Here is an 18,842-nt window from a genome sequence, read left to right as displayed (position 1 = left end):
TGCTACATCTCTGATATATTTTGAAACTGGGGAAAGAACTGATTGTGAACTGGGTGGGGGGAATCCTTGCGAACATGTGAAATACAAAAATTTAGATTCAAATTCAAATTTTATTTGTCACATACAAATAATCATATAACATGATGCATTCAAGGTTATCCTGTGTGGCTTCTATTCAAGAAAAGAATTTGTTCCACTGTGCGAGGACTGAGTCTGTTCCTTTTCTTGGATATGATTTCCCCTGCCTTAGAGAAGATCCTCTCACATGGAACGGATGATGCTGGGGTGCACATAAACTGCAAAGCAAGTTTATGAAGATGGGGGTATACATTCTTCCTGGTTGCCCAGAAGTGGAGCGGATCCTCTGTCTGGGGAATCAAAGGATCTGCCATGTACCTCTGTACTTCCACTGTGGCATCTGCTGTGGCATTCCTCACCTGCCTCTCCACCATATGGCTGTCCAGCAAATCCCACAGCCCACCACCTGAAAGACTAATGGAATTAAATAGCTGCACATTCTGTAGACTGACATTTCCAGATGTATTTTAAAATGACATCACGTGAATATTCAACTGTAAGTGTTACTAAAGATATCTAATGAAATTTATATTTCGACAAGCAGATTGTCGTTTTGTTAAGAAACGTCTAATAGTCACATATTTCCAATAACGGAATTGAAACTTTGGGATATTAAAGCATATTCTTACTATTGAGACATTTTTAGAATATGCTGGAACCCTGTCATTGTGTTATGGACTTCAGGTCAACAAAAGCCATACCTGACTGAGTTGCAGAACTGGTTGCTGGCTCTGGCTGTGACGAGGTAGATGGGATAGGAGGGACGGGCATGATCTGGTCTTTTTCATTTTCAATGATGGTGGCACATTCTGCAGTCAGACGTCTCACTGCAGCTTGAGCATTGGTCTGACTGCAAAACCCCACAGCCTTGAATCTTGGATCAAGCAGGGTAGCAATGGTCATGACACTCATTGTTTCCAAGTGAGACGAACATTCACCCAGCATTCTTGTGAGGTTCATGCACAGCTGGCGGGCTTTGTCATCCAGAACTTGAGGTTGTTTTTTAGCAATTGCATACCGCAGCATGCAGACAAGTGGAATGACTTTGGACCCAGATACTGTCTGCTCTCCAGAAAGTTCAGCAGTGGCTGTGTAAAAAGGAGAAAGCACCTCCAGGCACTCTTTAACTGAGTGGTACTCCTCAGCAGTGACAGGTGTGAGATCTGTTCTCATTGAGACAAGGGCAGCACTAACTGGCTCTCTCTCCTCATACAGACGCTGCAGCATGGTGTATGTGCTGTTCCACCTGGTATCAACCTCCTGAAGGAGCTTTAGATGTGATCTGCCCATCTGCTGCTGCATTTGGCAGAGCTTCTCCTTTGCTGTTGTGCTAGATCGGAAATAGCTTACCAATTTACGTGCCTTACCTCTGATCTCCTCGAGCCCAGGCGTGTTGTCAATTGATTTTCTCACAATGAGGTTCAGAGTATGTGCAATGCACTTTGTGTGGCGCACTTTCAATATTTTAGATGAGGCAATCATGTTTGGTGCTGCATCAGTGACGAGGCATCTGACTTTATTTTGGATGCCCCACTCCTCCATCAAAACCTTTTTCACCTCAGCAATATTTTCTGCTGTATGTGCCTTTGGGAAATGTCCCACTCCTAGCAACACTGTGGACAGTGTATTTTGTTCATTGACAAAATGACATGTCACAGCCAAGTAGGCATCCATATGAATGGATGTCCACATGTCACTGGTGAGACTGACAGCTGTAGCCTTCTCCACTTCTCTCTTTGCTCTCTCCTTTTCCTCCTTGAACTTTTCCGCCACCATTTCCTTTAGAGCCTTTCTGGTGGGGATTGTGTAGGTTGGGTCCAAGACACCAACAAACTGTCTGAAACCAGCATCGTCAACAATGGAAAAGGGCTGCGAGTCCTTCACGATCATGTTCACCAAAGCAGCATCGACCACCTGCTGTCTGGTCTGAGTGGGATTTGTGTGCATGATCCCTTCAATACACAAAAACATTTGAATGTGAGGATGGAAATAGGCTTAACTGTGTTGTATAAGTTGATTAGTCTTTAATGCCAGTATTCACAGGTAGTTCAATGGTTATTATGTGTTGTGGGATAAAGTAAATGGGCCTCCCATCTTACCAATAGCCTGCGGACATTACATAGGAAGCGGAAGAACCACCAACCAGTGCATCCTCTCACCCAGAAAGTGAAGTCAAACGCAATTAGTGACATTTTGTGCTAGTGATGTGAGACATGAATGAATGAATGACTGAATAATGGTTGATGTCCATACCATGAATGCTTGGATTCACTGTCATTGTACTCGTAGATGAGACCGCATTGTGCTTAGCACGGAGATGCCTCAGCATCGATGAGGTGTTGTTGTTGTAGGCCAGCTGCTGGTCACAGACCAAGCACCGAACCTAAGTAGTACATGGAGTGATCCTAGTGTTATTTATGCACACTACCCCCCCCCCCCCCCCCCCCCACACACACACACACACAGATAGAGCTCTCTCTCTCTCTCTCTCTCTCTCTCTATATATATATATATATATATATATATATGTGTGTGTGTGTGTGTGTGTGTGTGTGTGTGTGTGTGTGTGTAAAGACAAGGTTTGTGAACTTTTCAGTCAAAATAAACAAATGCAAAACAGAGGCAAACAAGAACAGAAAGCTGGCAAACCTACCCGATTGACCGAAATCAACTCAAAATATTCCCACACGCCAGAACGTCCTCTCTTCCTTGCTGGTTCCATATCTGTCAGTGGAATGGTCACCTCTTCGCTCTCTGTCACCATCAACACACTCCACGAATCCCGTGGATGATTCACTTCCTTATATCCGTTTGAATAAGGTACCGAAGCAGTTACGTGCGTAATGAAGCTTCGGACGTCACTGGTCACGTGACTTTTCCCTAGTTTCATGTTTTTCTCGTGCCATCAGCCACAATAAAGGCTCGCTTTATTTTTGAAACTTAGTTTTGTCTCCACCGTGTCTGCGTCTGGGTCCACCTCACCCCGCCGTGACACTTATGACTAAATAACCAAACTGGTTGACTTTCTTAAAAATAAAAAAGTTCCAACAGAATACTGGGTTAGACCTACTAACATGTTTTCAACATGACACATGAAAACACATTACGACTAAACAGATTCAGTCGTAGTAGTCTTATGCTCTTTGTGAATTACCAAATGACCACCTGTTGGAATTTATTTAAGGTTTTCCCTAATCCACGCAGCGTAAAAAAAAAATCATTAAAAGCCTGAACTTGCACTATACTCCAAGATCTAAGCCTACGTATCCTTTGTGAGTCTCAGCCTCTCAGCTCCCCTCTTTCACATACATTCATACAAAGCATTCTTGCAGAACACAATGAGGTTTGTGATTTTATAGTTTGATTTGGACAGTTCTTGGAAGCAGTGATACACTGTCCTGTCACATACCTTATTAACTGACAGTGAGTTTTATCGAGGTGGCTATATTTAAGGAAGCATTTGAGTGCTTGGGAGTGATTAGCAGTCTTGCTACATGCTCGCTGTGCCTGATTCGGACTGAATCTGTGTCCTGAAACAACTCAAGTGAACTCAGTATTTAAAAGTTCCTTAATAATTTAATGAAACCACAGCTGTAACAAGCCTTGCATGTATGACAAAAATGGGACTTAAATGTTATCAATGTTATCATTTTATAAGGTCAGCAAAATTACCTATTGTGTGAAAAGGATTGTTGTTAGCAGCCTATGGTTCAGGACATAGAGTGAATTATTTGTCAGTATACTGACAAATTCAAAAGTGTTAAATGTTTTGGTGTTAGTAGTCTTCTTGCAAAAGTAGAGTTAATTTTACTCTAAGTAGAGTCACATTCTTTTAATGTAACTCTGAGGTGTAAAATGATAGTAGTTAAAATCGAGTGTTAAAAATGATTGTTTCTCTGTCAAATCTGGAGGTGTTACAATGGAAACATTAACTCTTGACCTCTTAACTCTGAACTCCTACAGGGGCTATGACACCAACAGAGTAAATTCACAGACTCCGCCCCCAGCACGGCTCCAATCGAAGCTGAAGTGAAGCCGTTTCAGAACATTTTGCTCTACATATTTGAGTTGTTTGCCATGCTTGGTAAGTCATTTTTTCAAAGATTGTTTCAATTATTTCTATTAGCTTTTACTTCTGTGGCTCTTTGGAGTTGAGACAAAGCTGTGTGAAAGGCATTAGCCATGTTGCTCGGTGATAGCATAATATTCTGTTTTAGCTAGCTGAAAGGTATTGTTTGCAGGCAAATACCACACAGTGTCAATAGAAAATTGTACTTAGTAGTCAGTATAATCTTTTAATGATATAAGTTTGCATATGGTAGAATACTGCATGTAATCATTAGTGTTTAGAAGTATATAGTTGGTGGCATATTGAAAGAATGTCTCATCCTAGGGGGTCTGTGACATTCCAGGGTGTTCTGGCGTTCACCCCCACATCCTGGGAGTATGGGAGAGGTCGTACCTTGTTTTATTGTTTTACGGTACGATTAACGTAGCTATGTCAGTTTTAGTCTAAGTGCCTTTTTTACATATAGATGAACTGTTGGATTTTCCAGACCAGCAGGTTAAGGGAAGTCGTTTACGGGGTCACACTCTGACACACACACACACACACACACACACACACACACACACACACACACACACACACACACCTCCACATTCCAATGTAAGGAACAAACGCTCACTGAAGCATATAAATAAAGACCAGGGCAGTCTCTGTTCTGGAGGCTGCCCTTGCTAGCAAGAAGTTCTGTGTGTTTCTCTTCTCTGATTCTCTACTGAAGAAGGGTTTTAGAATATATCTCTTAACACACAGCCTTGAAAAAAAGCTTGCATGTGAATTTTCAGTCAAACTTTTGGTCAAATACACCTAAAACAATGTCTAGAATGTGAAATGTTGGTATAATGGTGCTGCTTGAAGCCTGAAAATGATCTCCTATAAAAAAACGAGCAAACAGCAGTAGCTGACGTCCTGACTGGATTCTACGTTAGCATTTAGATCCCTCCAGAGTTTTGTGCACACGGTTTAGGTAAAAATGAAAAAGGAAAATACTTTACACAAGTAATGGCTCAAAGAGGATTCCTTTTTTTTTTTTTACTGTGCTGCAATTGTTTACTGGATTATTTGTGCCATTAATTAGTGTCAACTAATTTTTATTCGATCTCCACACAGGATATGCTTGTGAAGATGGAATATGGGGGAGAGCAGAAGTGCGTTGAAGTTCCACAAAGTGATGAATGAAGGACATGCATATTGTATTGAAGAAATAAGTGATGAGATGCTGTTATTTGCATTTACCATGTCAGACCTTTTGATAAACAAAATTCTAATGAAAGTGAGAACATGTATACTGTTACATCTTTCAGAAAATGTTTTGAAATTGTGGTGCACAGTTCAGAATAAATGTTTTTCAAAAACCATTGCGTCATTTTAGTAAATGTTTATTTCCAAAAGAAATTTCTAGAAGTTCAGAACAGGAAAATTCCCACTTTTTAGAATTAATTAGAAGATAACTCTTACGTAGTTAAACTAAAATACTCTTTGAGAGTTAATATATAAACTCTTAACACCTAGTTAGCATTAGTAAGTGTTAAATTATCAACTCCAGACAGATTTGGTGTTTAACACTGAATCAGAGTTGATGTACCAACTCTCCAAAAAGAGTTAAATTAACACTCTCTGGTGTGGACCCATATAGACACTTTAATAGTGTTGAAATCAAATCTGACAGTGTTAATTTGGACATGCTGGATTTGCTGTGTAGTTACTCCTAGCTCCTCTGGTCTGGTCTCCAAGTGTCCTCAGGAAAGATGCTGAACCTCGGATTGTGTTTTAAGACAGAAAGTATCACACATGTTTAAATGCACAAAAAAAGTGCTGCATGAATGTGCATGTAGCTTTGTGCAAAAGCTGTTGATTCCCGAGGCAATCTCAAACTGTACAGGTGGTGGTGTCATGACATCTGATCAGACATGTGTCTGTGTGATCTTTTATGGGACTTTAATCCCAATTGGAAACATGAATGTATGGCATTGTCATGGTCCTGGGCCATGTTGGCCCAGTATTCTTAGTTTTCTTGTATGTTTGTATTTTGTTCCCTATTTAGGCCATGTTTCCTGAGTTGCCCTGTTGTGTTGTTCCCTAAGTGTTTTCCCTTCGTGGCTTTTACCCCCTGTGTGCCCCTCTGTGTATCTGTGAGCCCTCGTCTCTCCTTATGTTTTATTCCATGTTTTCCCCCGCCCGTTATGTCTGTGTTTTCCCCGTGCTCTCTCTCCTCCTGTCTGAACCTCTGTACTTCCTGTTTGACTGCCCGGCTCCCGTCAGTGTTATGTTCACCCCGCCCTGTCTCGTTATGGTTATCTGTGTCAGCTGTGTTCCCCGTGTGTTCCCACTTTCCTCGTTAACCCTCTGTGTATTTCTGTCTGCGTCTCCCTCAGTTCTGTGTCGCGTTCTCCCTCATTGCTGTGTGGAGTCCCTGTGTCTCCCTACGACTGTTAGTTTATTGATTCCCAGTTTAGTTGAGTTCTGTATTTCCTATGTTCTGCCTGTCAGCAATAAAGCTGCTTGTGAGTTCATCCCCGTGTTTGTGAATCTTGCGATTGGGTCCTCCTCCCGCCTGCCACACAGCCGATCCATGACAGGCATGTGTCACGAAAAGAGGAAAAATATGTATAGTTGTTTCAGCTGGAGCCTTTAACACACAGATATTGTACTAGAGACATAAATCAAACCCATTATGTCATAGACATAAAACTGTACGGTGGTCTGTGTGAAAAGATGTTACATAGCTTCTGCCATTTTCCCCACAGATGTCTCTAGGAAGTAAGTTTAATTGGAAACATGTAAAACTACTGTTCTGTTAATTTGAGTATTCACTATTGGCTTGCAGCCATGTACGAACAAGTACGAGTATTTCAGCCCTTTGATGTTCCATATAGTTTTCTTAAATACTCCTTAAGATACATATGCAACAGAACTTAAGCCACCTGGAATGTACCTGTGGCAAAATGAATGGACTAGAGATAGAGCTATTTTGTATAAAAAGCCCCATAACTTACAATGTCAAGACAAGCTATGAAGTTCAGGGATTTCAGTGCAGACTGCCGAGACTGAATTATGCTGAGAAACAAGGCCTGGTTATAAAACTATCTCGAAAGTTTCCGCTGTTCTTATTGGCCTCAATAATTCAGTTTTAATTTCATTTCAGTATGGCTCCAAACCACAGCATTCATCTCGAGACACTTCATGTTTTAAGGTAAAGATCTTATAGTAATAGGTTGGGGAAAAAAAACAACAATCAGACAAGCAAACACTTTCAAACACTTGGCGACAGTCGGAAGGAAAAACTCTTAACAGGAAGAAACCTCCAGGAGAACCAGTCTCAGCCATCTGTCATGACCAGTTGGGGGTGAGGGAAGTGAGATGGGACAATAACAATAACTAATGATTAAATGCAACGTGGTGTTGTCATGGTACCCGGTTCATTTATGCAGAGTTTTAAGTTTTGGGATGTTTTGAGGGTTTTCAATTAATCCTGTTCTACAGATTTTTGGGTACACTCTTGGTTAACATAAGTTTTTGTGTTTGCAATCCAAAATCTCCTGTTTGTTTTTAATTCCTAGTGCCTTTATGTTTTATTATCTGTATTTCTGGTTCATGGTTTCTTGTGTGATTATGTTTAGTCATCATTTTTTGTTGTTCCTTTATTGCTTCCCAGTCATTTCTCTGCCTGTTTATCCCCTGTCAAGTTCACATGTTTCAGTCTGTGTCTCTGTGTTTAGTAACAGCAATAAACCTGCCTCTTTCAGTTAATCATTTCTGTCTCTAGGTCCTGCATTTAAGTCCTGCCTTGCCTATCACACAGCACACTATGACAGGTGTGAAGAAAGGTGATTGAAGAAGACATGCTCACTGCATCATGGGAAGGCTTCTCTTCATCTCAGTGTGGAGTCCATGCAACTCTGGCCCACAATAAATAAAAAAAACATCAAAACAATGGTGTGGTTTCCCTCAACAGTCACTTCAAAATCAGATGTAATAGCAGCGTAAAAGAGACAAATATGAAGCAAAGTATACTCAAAAATAAATACTGATAATCACTTATAATCAGTGATGGGAATAACGGCGTTACTAACGGCGTTACTTTTTTCAGTAACGAGTAATCTAACTAACTACTATTCCTATCGTTACAACGCCGTTACAGTTACTAATAAGAAAATGCGGTCCGTTACTATTTTTCAACAAACAGACGGTTGAAGCTGTGTTCAGCTTACCGCATCTTATATCAGCTGCACGGAAGCAGCTGTAAGTAATCTGGACGCTACAGCTTTAAGCAGCTGTGCGCTCCCGCGGACGGTAATCACGATCACTGTCTAGCACAACACCTGGAGCTCAGGGGGCAAAACAATTGCATGAGTGCTGCTGTTTGACCGATCACATGACGGCTTATAGACAAAGCAACAAGGTGACATATACCAGTTTTTAAATTGTGTTGATAGGCCACGTAAAACCAGAGTCATGATAAACAATATCTATGCAGCGTTTTTTCCTAGTTTCGTCACGTTTACTGTCTAGCACTCGCTGCTTATGAGCAACCCTCCCCCCCCCCCCCCCAAAAAAAAACAGGGGAAGTTTTAGGAGTGAGGAGAGAGAGACAGAGAGAGAGAGCAAGTTTTGAGATGTGAGAGTTTTGTGACGTTTAGCGTGTTTGGAGTGTGTAGTTAATGTGTTGTCTTGTGTAGTTAGTGTGTAGTGTTGTGGACAATTTTCTGTTGTGTGTCAGAACAATGAGGCGACTGCTGTCTCCAGGTAGAAAAAGCAGTGACACACCTGCTGCTGTCAGACCTGCAGGTCAGGCTGTGATGTTCTCCTTTATAGTGGACAGAAATAATTTTTTTGGACTGGCACTAAATTGACATTGAATTTTATATTTGGAAAATGAATTCATTTGCTTTGAAACTGTATTTTATCCCTTAAAAATGTAGCTCTCGAATAAGTTCAGTTTCACAATTCAGTTTTTTCGGACTTATATCCGGTTCCGGTTCCCGAGTAATCAAGCACAGATTAATTGAACTCCGTTTTACCAGCGGATTGAAAGTGTACAGACAGGAATCTACAGCATGTTGAGCTGGAGCTGGATTAAGACCTAAGAAGTCATGTCAAATGACCAGCGGATAAACTCTCAGGTTGGTAATACATGTATGGTGAATGGACTGATTCTTATACAGTACTCAAAGCACTGTATACAACATGCACATACACCCATTCATACAAGCACTTCTAAACACAAGTACAAACTAATCTACATTCACACTCCGATGAACGCATCGAAGGGCAACTTGGGGTTAGTATCTTGCCCAATATGCAGAGTGGGGAAGCCAAGGATCGAACCACCAACCTTCCAATCAGCTCTACCACCTCACTGCCACCCCAGTGAGAAGAAGCGTCATGTACAGTAACTTTTATGCTTATTGTAGCTATTAGCTAAAAACGCTAATTTAGTGTAGTTTGTCCTGGATTCAGCTTTGACAAACAAATATGATCAACTGTTTCTAGTAGAATTCCAAAGTTGTGATTTTGTACCCTCTCAGAGCCCTGTGTGCTTGCAGAGACCGCTACAGTAGGTGAAATGTGCAAAAAAATGTCCAAACAATGGTATTTTAGGTTTATTTATGTCTTACACAGCATCACAGCTCTTTAGCTAACTTAATAACTTGAGCTAAAGTGAATAGTTAGTCTAAAAAAAATAAAGGAGACATAAAGATTCAATCTGAGCAACTCAAATTAGAATTTAACTTATTCAAATTCTGGCACAAAGTTCTGCCCATACAGATTCCAAACTCTTCACCATGGCCAAGACCAAAGAGCTTTCCAGTGATGTCAGGGACAAGATTGTGGACCTACACATGGCTGGAATGGGCTACAAGACCATCGCCAAGCAGCTGGGTGAGAAGTTGACAACAGTTGGTGTGATTTGCAAATGGAAGAACCATAAAATAACTCCCGGTCTCCCTCGGTCTGGAGCTCCACACAAGATCTCACGTTTCAATGACAATGATAATGGTGTGGAACCGTCCCAGAATTACTCAGGAGCAATGTTATCTCTAATTTTTCATGTGTCTGAGCGAACACACAAACTCCCTGAGCCGTCCCTTGGATCACTGTGAGCAACAGCAGACGTGTGCACTGTGGTCACGCCGGCATCGAATCCATCCAAGTTACATGGTTTATTAAAATAATCAAATTACAGCATTTACATTTATGTTAGACTACTTTTAATTAACTTCTTTAGCCCATTTACAATGAAAATTTAAAAAATCTTGTTCATGACCTGTGTAGGATGTTAACACTATTGGAAGTAAAAATAACTTGAACTCCAACCTTGAAAACAACTTTCTTTCTTTTTTAAATAAAGCTCTGACTTGTATTATGAGTATGAGTCTGTGGTCTTGGAGAGAGTCCTTTAACTCTCTCTCTGTAAAATACAGTAAATAATGACCAATGTTGGGTAATTAATTATATAGTTACTTCTTCAAAAAAGTAACTGAGTTATGCAAACAAAGTTTTTTGCAGCTGTTTACCTAAAAATGCAGCCAAGGCGTTTTTATTAAATAAACATTTCAAACTATTTACAGAACAATCAGCTGTTCTGCATCAAATCTGATGCCACACAAATTATTTGTTCACTCCAAAAAATAATTTCTGTCCACTATGAGATGAAGGAGAACAACAGCCTGATACCTGCAGGCCTGACAGCAGCAGATGTATCACTGCTGTAACACCTGTAACATTCAAAAGTCGCCTCATTGTTCTGACACACACAACAACACTATTGACTACACTACACACTAACTACACACTAACTACACAAGATTTGCGCTAAACCTCGCAAATCTCTCACATCTCAAAACACCGCCTTCACTCCTAAAACTTCCCCCTTCCTAAACAACTAAAGGCAATGTTGCCATATCAGTTTTTGATTGGTCGACATGGTACATTTTTCCACCAATAGGAAAGGGTGGGAGTTTTTTGTTTTTGTTTTTGCTCACAGGCTTTCGAGCGTTTTCCTTATAAAACGCAGTTTTTACCGTTTTTCCTGCAGTAAATATAAACATAAATATATTCAGGAAGAAAACCAAACATTGCACATATTTTTATCACAACTCTGGTTTTATGTGGCCGATCAACACAATTAAAAAACTGGTATGAAGTCCACACCAGTGGTGGAGCGGGGGTGGCTTTCTGGGCTTAAGCCGGTGTTGTCTTTTCAGAAGCCCGGGGTTTTTTGGTGTGTAATTTTTTTCATAGTTAGATGCCTGGCTGACAACTGTATAAAACAAAAAACTACACACAATATTCGAAGCACATAGTGCACACTGTGGGAATTTACGACTGTGCGTAAATCCCCCCTAATATTGGTATGATCCGAATTCAGGCACTAAGCGGGGCGGGGCAGCTGCAGCCTGCGAGTGCGCTGTTGGGGAGCTAGGCAGACAGAAGAGAACTGAAGTTTGACCAGGTACCAAAGCAAATCATTCATACTGTACAAATAATGTAAATATGACGGTGTATCAAGAAAGACTGATGTCAAACTGATCACTTGACCCATATTACGTTACTTTCTCTTCAATGATATAACAAATGGCGAAATGAAAAGCCGAACAACAACAATGCTGTTTTTTTAGAGAGTCTTAGCTTACATGTGTGTTTATTTCATATTTTCAGTTGTTTCCCTCCACGGCTAAATAAATCGGCTTCAGTAATGCACTGATATACAAGAATGGACATAAGGAGCTTCTTTCAAAGAAAAAACTCTGGTAGTATTTCATATATTATGGTTTGTATGTTGTTCAGTATATTTCTATGCAAAACAAGAGGAATTTCAATACACAGCAGTATATTCACAGTTTAAACCAGATATTTACATACACTTTATGGAAAACACAAGAACATTTTTTACTGTACAACATCAATTTAAAGTAAACCTGTTTTGTTTTGGATAAATAAATATTGAAATATCTTTTGAATTAGTTAAATGTCAGAATAAAGAGAGACAGAGCTGTCTATTTTTTATCACTTTCATCAAATTTAGGAGCACATGTACACTAAGTTTATTGTTAATTAATAAGAAACTGCAGAAGATTCCATTCTGAGCTGAAGAAGCTTCTGATAGGTTAGTAGAGTCCATGTGAGTAAACTGGTGGCACAGCTGTGGATGCATATAAGGCAAAACACAGAGCCTGTTTCTGTGACATGGGAACATCAAGAGATGTCAACCAAAACACCAGGAACAGAACTGTGGAGCTCCATAAGTGTGGCTCAGTTTGAATACAATTTGGTGCCATTTACAATTAAGAAATACAGATAGTTTCTCACTTTACTCTTAAATTTAACAAATATGTTTTTTATATTTATCAATCTAAAAAGATAAACATTTAGTCTGATTTGATCTTACAATTAAAAAAGTGTTTGTGTTTTGATCTGAAGAGTACATAAATATGTGGTTTCAACTGTATATTTGATGATTGTCAGCACAAAGAGGGAGAGAGAGGAACAGAGGGGGAGAGAGAGGAACAGAGGGGGAGAGAGAGGGAGATGGAGAATGAGGACAGAACAGAGATGAACAAGAGCAGGTGAGACACACATGTTAGTCAAATGGTTGTTTACCAAAAGTATCACCGTATCATAGGTCCTCATGTATCTCGTACCTAGTGTTTCTTTTTAGGTTTGTTATTTTTCAAGTTGTATATTTATCCAGTTATGCAGCTTGTTTGCACAACAAGGCTAAATAATTATATAAACTTTTCTCAATCTAAATATTGTACTTTGGTAGAATTAAAAGATAAGTGTAGTGCAGGTCTATGATGATTTTTAGTGCTACTATCATCTAGTTCTGATTCTGGTTCTGTCTTGGTTAAATCCTCAGTACTCCTGATTTTGAACTGTTGTAGTCCTGTTTTAATTCCGGATCAGTTCTGGGTCTGGTTGAATTGGGGTTTAGTCCTCGTGTCTTGATACAGCCCGACTTTGTTCTGCCTTGATGCATATGTGATATATATTTTTCCCTATATGAAGTCATTCTTTTTTGAACAAAACTCAAAACAGAGCCAATTAATCTTTCAGTCATTTGTAACCCCCCCTCCCCCAAAATAAATAAATAAATAAAAATCCCACATGCATACTACCCTTTAGGGCTAAGCCCCGGGTGTTTCAAATGTCTGGCTCCGCCTCTGGTCCACACTTTTTCCATCAATTGTTCCGTCTGTCCTGCTCACATCTCCAGTGGTTGTACACGTTGTCATTAACGTGGCTTCACTCCACATCAGCCACGCCGCTTTGCTCGCTAAAACACCGGTGTCGGCACATAAGGACGCTGTCATAGCCTGTCAACGACGTGGATTAGCTGCGTATATACGAATGTGAATCGCATCATTGGCTGGACTATGGGATAAGGTGGCATCGTTCTAATCCCATACGGGAGCAGCCAGTCACTGACTAATACTGCAAAACAGAATTGTTAAAGTTTTAATTTTAATTTCAATTCAGGTTAGATTTTTTTTGTGCGCAACGCAAATTTTCTGTGTGCAGAGACGTGCCAGCAGTGCGCAATTGCGCACGTGCGCAGCTTAGAGGGAACATTGCTCAGGAGGAACTGATGATCAATGATCTCAAGTCAGCTGGGACCATAGTCACCAAGAAAATGGTAACGCCGTGAAGGACTGAAATCGTGCAGTGCCTACAAGGTACCCCTGCTCAAGAAAGTACATTTACAGAAATGTTTGAAGTTTACCACTGTACATCCCAATGATTCACCATGTTTGGAGGAGGAAGAATGCTCCCTGTGACTCTAAGAACACCATCCCCACCGTCAAACATGGAGGTGGAAACATTATGCTTTGGGAATGTCAAGGGGACAGGACAACTGTACTGAATCAAAGGGAAGATGGATGGGGGCATGTATCTCCTTCCCTCAGCCAGGGCATTGAAAATGGGTCGTGGGTGGGTATTCCAGCATGACAATGATCCAAAACACATAGCCAAGGGAACAAAGGATTGGCTCAAGAAGAAACACATTAAGATCTCGCAGTGGCCTAGTCAGTTTCCACATTAATGACTTGGAGAGGATATGCAAGGAGGAGTTGGACAAAATTGGAGGATTTGCCACCAAGTACTAAAGCATGTTTTGCAAATACTTATTTCATCCATGAAAATGAGAATTAATTTATCATTTTTATGAAATGCATTTTTCTGGATTTTTTGGTTATTGCTCTGACTCATCCTTTGATCCCTGGAGTCCCCGTTTCCCCATCATCTGTTGTATATATCACTTTGGTATTATCACTGTAAATGGGATGAGATGAGAGATGAGATAGCCTTTATTTGTCAGTTGCAGGTCTTTTGCCCACAACCGAGATGACAGACCTTGCCGACCGTACATACAATACAAACATCACATTGGGGAGACAGGTCAGGCCAGGTAGCGAGGAAAAAAAACATTGAAATGTGCAACACAAAAGGATAATCAAATCAAATCAAATCACTTTTATTGTCACATCACATGTGCAGGTACATTGGTACAGCACATGTGAGTGAAATTCTTGTGTGCGAGCTTCACAAGCTCGTGCAAAATACAATAATGTAAACAAGCAAAATACAAGAATGGCTACATCTGAAACTAATAAATATATGTACAATATATAATAGTATATGCATTTCTGGATGTGTATACTAAATATTTTTCTACGTGTGTGTGTGTGTGTGTGTGTGTGTGTGTGTGTGTGTACACATATTTTACAAATTAAATAGAGTAAACAATAAATAGAATATATAAAATAAAATATACAGAGTGAGACATGTGCAAAACAGTGGCGTTACTGTACAGTATGGAGTGCATAATGTTAAAGTTCCAGTAGTGAAGCTGACGTGTCTATGACGTGTTCAGCAGTCTGATGGCCTGGTGGAAGAAGCTGTCTCTCTGTCTGCTGGTACGGGACCGGATGCTGCAGAACCTCCTTCCTGATGGAAGCAGTCTGAACAGTTTATGGCTGGGGTGACTGGAGTCCTTGATGATCCTCCCCGCTTTCCTCAGGCAGCGCTTCCTGTAGATGTCTTGGAGGGAGGGAAGCTCACCTCCAATTATCCGTTCAGAGCACCGCACTACTCGCTGGAGAGCTTTGCAGTTGTAGGCGGTGCTGTTGCCATACCAGGTGGTGATGCATCCAGTGAGGATGCTCTCAATGGCACAGTGATAGAAGGTCCTGAGGATGCGGGGGCTCATGCCGAATCTTTTCAGTCTCCTGAGAAAGAAGAGGCGCTGCTGCGCCTTCTTCACTGTTTTGTTTGTGTGTACTGACCACGTAAGATCCTCAGCCAGGTGTACTCCAAGGAACCGGAAGCTGCTCACTCTCTCCACAGCAGCGCCGTTGATGGTGATGGGGGTGTGTACTTCTCTGCACCTCCGGAAGTCCACTATCAACTCCTTTGTCTTTGCGACGTTGAGGGTGAGATGGTTGTCTTGACACCAGTGGGTCAGGGCGCTGACCTCCTCCCTGTAAGCTGTCTCATCACTGTTGGTGATAAGACCCACCACTGTAGTGTCGTCCGCAAACTTCACAATGATGTTGGAGTTGTTAGTGGCTGTGCAGTCGTAGGTGTAGAGTGAGTACAGGAGAGGGCTCAGTACACACCCCTGTGGAGCACCAGTGTTCAGTGTGATGGGGGATGAGGTGATGCTGCCCAGTCTGACCACTTGGCGTCTGTCAGACAGGAAGCTAAGGATCCAGCTGCAGAGGGAGCTGCTCAGTCCTAGATCCTGCAGTTTCCTGTCCAGCTTCGAGGGAACGATGGTATTGAATGCTGAGCTGTAATCTACAAACAGCATTCTCACATACGTGTCTCTCTTCTCCAGGTGTGACAGGGCAGTGTGTAGTGTCAGGGCTATGGCATCATCAGTGGACCTGTTGTGGCGGTATGCAAACTGTAGAGGGTCCAGTGAGTCGGGTAGTGCAGAGCAGATGAAGTCCCTGACCAGCTTCTCGAAGCATTTGCTTACGATGGGGGTCAGGGCTACAGGTCGCCAGTCGTTCAATGAGGAGATGGTGGAGGATTTGGGTACAGCAATGCACAGGTATCAACACACCATAACACAATAAACACAGACAAGCAACATGGGAAAGAGTTCCAGTGTGTACATCTGAACTGGGACCGCTACAATCTTTCGACTGCGCCTCCAGCTGACCCGATGTCCACATCATGGGGGAGGTAAGCGTTGGAGGTGGCGTTATGCGTCAGTGAGTGCTTATCAGTATCAGTATATGTATGTGTGTGCGTGTCCATAGTTCAGCTGAGACAGTGTCCTTCGCCCTGCCAGGCTAAGTAAACAGTCTTCCAGCCAACCCAGGTGGCCTTGTAGGGAATGGGAAGGAACAGACTCAACACAGTCGTTATCAGGGAGTTGTTGTTCAGCTCCAGCCTTGAGCTGGCGCCGAAGGGGTAGCCGGGTTATGATGGTAATTGAGAATTTCAAGCTGTTTTTTAACACTCCGACACTGGTCTCTCAGTCTCCCGTTAATAGCTGCGAGCTTCTCCGTGATGTTATTAGCCGTCGATTCTGTGGTCTTGTCACTCTTTTTTGCTCACATAGCAGATTCTGAGACCTCACGACCGCAGCCAACTGATCCGAGGTGTAATCCAGCTCCGCCCAGAGATGTTGTTCTGAGTTGATTCTTTCCTGATGTAATCCAACATACATACGCTCAAAGGTGTTATTCTGAGCATTCACTGCAGTCGTAAGCGCCTCCAAGCTCTTAACCATGCTGCCTTCAGTGAGCCCTTTCTGAGAAGTCGCACCTGTCATTCCAATCCCAGCGGGCAGCCTTGTGGGGGTTTGAACAGCCGGTTCCGCTCTCTTAATTCTCCGATAAGCCAGGGCCAAGCCAGCTCCGATCAGCAAGAACCCTGTTATCATGGTTCCGAATAGGTAGATATCTTCAGCGTCCTCGATCGACAGTCCCGCCAGGCACACGATCCTCTGCCACCCGTCCATCGTGTATCCAGCAGGGAAAGTCCCTCCAGGGCACTCGGGTTCTCCCGAGCCCAGACTTCTCGTTAAAGGGTGTCAATAGCATTCAGAGACCAGTTGATCAAATCCATAATTCTCTTTTAGGTTTTAGACACAGACTGTGAGAGAGTGTTCCAGGGAAAGTAATACAAAAAAGACACGAGACTAGACAAGGACATAAGAACTAGCAGGAAAGATAAGGGAGAGGAGAAAAGTGCGTCCACCTCCTCTGAGAGCTAAAGTAAAATAATAAAATAAACTCACTACACCTACCATTACCCTGAGGTTCAGCAAAGGACACATGAATCGTTGCGACCAGTTTTGTTTAGAATCCACCTCTCCACTTCACACCCCCTTCACTCTCTCCAGACTCACCTGACCTTATATCTGTTCTAGAGATGGCACGATACCACTTTTTTATGTCCGATACCGATACCGATATCATAAATTTGGATATCTGCCGATACCGATATGAATCCGATATAGTGTTTTTTAATCAACAAAACTGTTTTTTAAAATATCTTGCTGCATTTTGCAAGTCTGCAAGTTCATACTCAAGTTTAAAACAACAACTACACTAAAGCTATTCTGTTATACCTGTATACAAAAAAAATATTTCATAGTTCAGCAATACTGATCAATCTAATAAACTTAGACCTACACCATCCTCCCTATTCTGGTATTTTAAAGAGTACTTAGCGTAAATATTAAGCAACCTAACTAATAGGGTTCCAACTCCCAGCAACAACAAACATAAATAAATAAAAAATAAGGAACCACCCCTCACGCGCCACCTCATGATGCTTAATCGACGTAATCAACCTTAATTTGATGCAGTGTGAAAAAAAATGCACAGAAATCAATTATTTTTCAAGAAATATTAAATAGATTCAACATCTTTCTTCAACAAAATTGCAGACTGCACAGATGGTACCTTCCCAAAGTAAAAAGTACTATAGCTTACTAGGGTATATATTAGACTTAATAGTCACTATATACAGTAATTGACTTCTATTCATTTTACATCAAATTAAAACTTTGGGTGTCAGATAATTATTTATTAAAAGCTCGACATTTTAAATGAGAATAAGAAAGAAAAGTATGTCTTTGTGCCCCCTTTTCCCTGTTAATGCCCTATCGGCCCCCCTGGCTAAACTTTGCTAGATCCGCCCCTGCACAGTTACCAGCGTCAGCTACGTAGAAAAAGATCCTGGTGTAGAAAGTAATATTAAATACATTCTAACAACAGCTGATCAAGCTTAAACGTGCTGCTGTTGTTCAGCCGCTGGTTTCCTCTTTCTGGTGCAAAGTGGGCCAAAAACAAACAAGAGAGAGGACTCGCGACAGAAAAGCCGATCAGCTGATCATTTAAGCAGTTTCACGATTGAAGTAGCAGCAGGAGAGGCAGTCGCTTGTTAAGCTTAGCGTGGGAATGCTTTACAAACATTCAGAGATGGACTTACACACTTGCTTTACTTCTCTCGGGGATAACTTTGTCGGAGATGAAATGCCAGGTTGCTAGCGAAGCTCCACATGCTATCCAGACCACCGACAGGTCCGGCATGCCACAGCTGCTCTATCACGTGATGCATACTGCTCCGACTGCTAACGTTCTGAGGTGAGTTACGGCGTGTTGCAAGTTTTGCGAGGTGCTTTCGTGATATTTAATGGATCGGATTACATTTTTTATTTTTCTCCGAT

This window comes from Astatotilapia calliptera, chromosome 5, assembly GCF_964374335.1.
Source record: "Astatotilapia calliptera chromosome 5, fAstCal68.1, whole genome shotgun sequence".
Lineage (NCBI taxonomy): Eukaryota > Metazoa > Chordata > Actinopteri > Cichliformes > Cichlidae > Astatotilapia > Astatotilapia calliptera.
This window is presented reverse-complemented; position numbering follows the sequence as displayed.